This window comes from Suncus etruscus, chromosome 14 (assembly GCF_024139225.1).
Source record: "Suncus etruscus isolate mSunEtr1 chromosome 14, mSunEtr1.pri.cur, whole genome shotgun sequence".
NCBI classification, from domain to species: Eukaryota; Metazoa; Chordata; class Mammalia; order Eulipotyphla; family Soricidae; genus Suncus; species Suncus etruscus.
Genome location: NC_064861.1, coordinates 6,157,324 through 6,162,463, shown reverse-complemented (window position 1 = coordinate 6,162,463; position 5,140 = coordinate 6,157,324). Strand labels below are relative to the sequence as shown.

Sequence of the window (5,140 nt, the reverse complement as noted above, 5' to 3'; positions counted from 1 at the left end):
GACATGTTGCTAGAAGAGTATTTATAAGCGTTTCCTCAACAGAGGAGTTGTGGGAGTTTGGGGCTTGGGTTTTGCAGTTTGATTGCTTTTCTTTTGTTTGGTTTTGAAACCACATCTGCAGCCCTCAGGGCTTCCTCCTGGCTCTATGCTCAGAAATTAATCCTGACAAGCTAGAGGGGACAGATGGGATGCTGGGGATCAAATTTGGGTCAGCTGTGTGCAAGGCAAGAGCCCTACCCACTGTGCTTTTGCTTCAACCCCAGCTTGGTCGGTTTTGAGGTCATACCTCAAAACCACTGGCTCAGTGGTTTTGGCTGCTCAGTGCTCAGCTAGATATTGCTGAGGGGTCCACGAGGTGTATCAAGACACACACTCCACTGAGGCCCCTTGAACTGTCACCCTAGCCCACAGGGCAGAGGGAGAAAAAGCAAAGACATTTAAACTCAACAAATGGGGGTCAGTGAGATAGCATGGAGGAAAGGTGTTTGCCTTGCATGCAGAAGGTCGGTGGTTCGAATCCCGGCATCCCATATGGTCCCCTGAGCCTGCCAGGAGTCATTTCTGAGCATAGAACCAGGAGTAACCCCTGAGCACTGTCAGGTGTGACTCCAAAACCAAAAATAATAAAAAATAAATAAATACAAAAAATGCTCCAAAGTGAGTAAGTAGATCAGATGATGGCAGAAACTGGGTCTCTTACCATCCTCTAGGGGCTAGGGGCTGGGGGTGGGGCTAGGGCATGAAGGACATCCTGAAACAGTCAAAAAGCACTGTGTCCAGAGACTTCTCCCTTGAGAATTTCACCTTACTTTCTTTTCTCACTTGTGCCTGTCACCCTTCATGTACCCTCCCCCATTTCTTTTTTCTTTTAATTCTATTTTAGGCCACATCCAGCAATGCTCAAGGGTTACTCCTGGAGGTACTCAGGGAATCATATGAAATGCCAGGGATCAAACCATGCCAGGTCAGCCATCTGCAAGGAAAGCACTTTACCTGCTATCACTCTGACCCAAACACCCTCCATTTCTAACTAATGTTGGGGATAAGGAACAATCCCCCTTTCCACTGTGGCCCAAAGGTGAACCTGGGGAAATCTCACCAAATAATTAAAGACAGGATGTAAGGGACAATGTATGGGTTGTCCTTTATGCCTCTAAAAAAGAACAAAGTGGAAGTGAATCCTTGTTCTGTCCCAGTACCCCAGATAGTTCCCTGAGTCACACTCAGAGTGATCCCTGAACACAGTCAGATATAAGTCCTAACCACCACCAGTTATGGCCCCAAACCAAAAAATAATGATAATAATAAAAGTTGGGGACAAGGAGGGGTTTGTCTTGCATGTGCTGACCTTAGTTCAATCCCCGACATCCCAAATGGTACCCCCAAATCACCAGGACTATATTTTTTAGCTCAGAGCCGGAAATAGAGCGTTGCTGAGTTTGTCTCTAAAACAATCTTTTTTGAAGTCAAGATGGCTCTGAACATTAGATCAAAGAATACATCCCCATAACTGGCTTAAGTTCTTCTGAAATCCTTTCACAGTGATTGTTTCCATATGTCTCTTTCCAAACTTCACAGGTCAAGACCAGGTAATGGAAAACAACCTTGTTTATTGGTGGCATGATTGCATTTCGGCCTTCCCGAGGTGTTAGATGTGATCTGGCTGCATTTAGGGTGTTAGAACATGAATGCAGCTGAACTTGGCCCCTGGGGTGATGGGGAGGCCCCCTTGCCAGGGTCAAAGGTAGCTTCTAAAGCACTAAGTGATTAGGATGAAAGGTAAGATTCCAAACAAAAAGGGAAGAAAATCTTATCTCAGTCAAGTCAGGAAAATCTTGACTTTTCCTAATGGAGTCATGGGGGTTGGATGGGTGGCTGTTTGGGGCCAGGGCACATTCGTGGTGTTGTGTGGCTCTCACCATGGAGTGGTCCTTGCCAGGCAGGTTTGAGCCCTTCCTTGGGGGCTAGAGAGATTTCCAGAGTCTGAGAGCATGCTTTGCATTGTAGGACCCCAATACCATAGCTGGCACCACATGGGCCCCTAAGTATTCCTGGGGACAGCCCTTGAGCACTGAGCCAGAAGGAGCCCCTGAGAATTTCCAGATACAATCAAATAACTACCCCAAACCATTCCTTAGTTTGGCTTTTCCCAAAATCAGAACCAGCCTTCAGGACCTGATCGGGCAGCAGAAGTGAGGCTGTAGGGAGGAAACTTTGGTCCAGGAGAACTCTGATGCCATGAGTATCAAAGAGGATAGAGGATACCTTGATTACCTAGGGTGCCTACATTATAGAATTGATAATCTGGTGACTAGATTATAGAACTGGGGAGAACAGGGAAGAAAGAACTCAAGGTGGGGAGTAAGGTGGATGGGAGCTAGTGGGCTGGGGAATTGGTGGTATAGACATGGAGTAAATTTGTAGATTTGATCCTCAGATTCATTGGCAGTGTAAACATGGTGTAGATCTATAGATCTGATCCTCAGACACATTGGTATAGACATAAAATACACATTGGTGGTGTAGACAGGGAGTAGATCTACAGATCTGACCCTCAGATACATGGTAGTATAAACATGGTGTAGATATGACCCTCAGGTACATTGGTATAGACATGGAGTACATATTGGTAGTGTAGACAGGGAGTGGATCTACAAATATGACCCTCAGATACATGGTAGTATAGAGAGGTGGTAAGTCTGTAGATCTGAACCACTGCAAGCAGGAGATCCAAACCACAACAACCAAACTTAACAATGTCTCTGCCAAAGAGGCCAGCACTGGGGGGTGGGGGGGGTGGGGAACCTGGGACAGTGGTGGTGAGATTGGCATGGGATACAATATGCCTCAAACTCCACTATAAATAACTATGTAAGGGGTCGAAGTGATAGCACAGCGGTAAGGTGTTTGCCTTACACACAGCTGACCCAGGACAGACCTGGGTTTGATCCCAGCATCCTGTATGGTCCCCCAAGCCAGGAGCAATCTCTGAGCATATAGCCAGGAGTAACCCCTAAGCATCACTGGGTGTGCCCCCCTCACCCCAAAAAAGAATAACTGTAAATCATGGGGCCTTAATAAAAAATAAAAATAATAAAAATGTTTGTTTATGGAATGGAGTGATAGAACAACCAACAGGTACCACTGTACCTATCTGAGTCAGGTGAAGCCAGATTTCTCTATTTTCTGACCTTAGCACATGCCTAATAATCCAAAAATGCTTTTCCCCTTCATCCTCCCTGGGAATTTCTAACAGAAAAGCCAACCAGGAGAGGCGACCTCTATGAGCATTGCTTGCAGGTGAGCCCTGCTGCAACCTTGGCCTCACACCCCACCCTGTCCTGGGTAGTGTGGGTTGGACAAGGCTTATCTCCTGACCTTTCTGGCAACCTCGACTCCAGTCCATTTCGTCACTTTACATGTAGGTCCAGTGACGCTCCATCAAAACTGCTTATCTCCCAGCCAACCTCCTGCCAGGTACCAGCTGGCAAGGCCCCTTCTCCCACACCTTCCCGTCTGCCTAAGATCACAGTCAAGGGTGTTAGAGTCCTTCAGATGATCTTTCTGAGGCCCATGGAGAAAACTTAAGTGGCAGAGAACATACCCACCACCCTTAAGACCCTGAGTTCAAATCCCTAGCCCCACACATGACAATTATTATTATTATTATTATTATTATTATTATTATTATTATTTTGGTTTTGGGGCCACACCTAGCTCAAGGGTTCTTCCTGGCTCTGCATTTAGGAATAACACCTGGCAGGCTCAGGGCACTATATGGGATGCTGGAGATTGAACCCAGGTAAGCTGCATTTAAGGCAAGCGCTCTCCCCGCTGTACTATTGCCCCAGAAAGTAAACGATGGCATGGAGAAAGAAGTTGTGGCTCCATGTCCCTGCTATAGGTTGAGGGAACCCTGTACTGTGGTAGGGGAGAGATGGTGAAATTTGGTCTTCCAGATTGGTGCTCACACCTGTGCCGAGCACTGCTGATACACATATGACCACTCCTGATTCCCAGCCTGTCTCTTAACCAGCAGTGAAAGATCTGCACTTCCTATCTCATACAACTTGACTGAGGCCACCCATCGGCATGAAACAAATAGTCCTGCAGGTTCCCACCTGTTTGAGTATTTAACAATCTGGGAGGATTCAATTATTGTAAAAATGTGACAGGACTGAAAATATCCTCACTATTCTGGTTTTATAACCATAGGATTGGTTAAACATTCGCGATAAGACCATGCATATGTCTTAGTCCTATTTCTTTACATACCTAGGTCTGGTCTCAGAAATGCTGGTGATAGAGGCTGGAGTGATAGACATCAGGGAAGTTTTTTGTTTTGTGTTTTGCCTTACACGTGGGCAACCCAGGTTTGATCGTTGGCATTCCATATGATACCCTGAGACTGCCAGGAGTGATTGCTGAAGCCAGGAGTAACCCGAGTGTCACATGTGGACCAAAAACAAACAAACAAAAATGCTGGTGACAAATCAAGAAAAAATAAAATCAAGAAAAAATAAAATAAAATAAAATAAAATAAAAACATGGCTGGGGCTGGAGTGATAGCACAGTGGTAGGGCATTTGCCTTGCACACAGCCTACCCAGGATGAACAGCAGTTCAAATCCCAGCATTCCATATGGTCCCCTGTGCCTGCCAAGAGTGAATGCTGAGCTCAGAGCCAGGAGTAGCCCGTGAGCGCTGCCAAGTGTGCTGCCAAAAAAAGAAAAATGGGGGGGGGGGGCTAGAGTGATAGCACAGTGGGTAGGACATTTGCCTTGCACATAGCCCACCTTGGTTTGATCTCAGCATCCCATATGGTCCCCTGGGTCCACAAGGAGTGATTCCTGAGTGAAGAGCCAGGAGTAACCCCTGAGCACTACCTGATGTGGCCCAAAATAAAAAAAAGTAAAAAATAAAATAAAAAAGAAAGAAAATGTGACTAGAGAGGCTAAAGAGGTAATATAGTCGGGAGGGCATTTGCTTTGCACACAGCTAGCCCAAGTTTGAACCCCAACACCCCACATGGACCCCCACCAGGAGTGATCCCTGAGTACAGAACCAAGAGAAAGCTTTGAACACTGTTGAGTGTGTCCCCAAAGCTAAAAATCAAGAGAAACAGGGAAGTAGCCAAGTCC

The 5,140-nt window shown here is 46.2% G+C and overlaps 1 non-coding gene across 1 annotated transcript; it reads left to right on the top strand.

The window, feature by feature from the left end:
• Positions 1–4,177: 4,177 nt before the first annotated feature.
• Positions 4,178–4,308, top strand: LOC126029304 (small nucleolar RNA SNORA72). Its single transcript, XR_007502925.1, has one exon. It is a non-coding gene; the product is annotated as a small nucleolar RNA SNORA72 (small nucleolar RNA).
• The last annotated feature ends 832 nt before the right edge of the window (positions 4,309–5,140 follow it).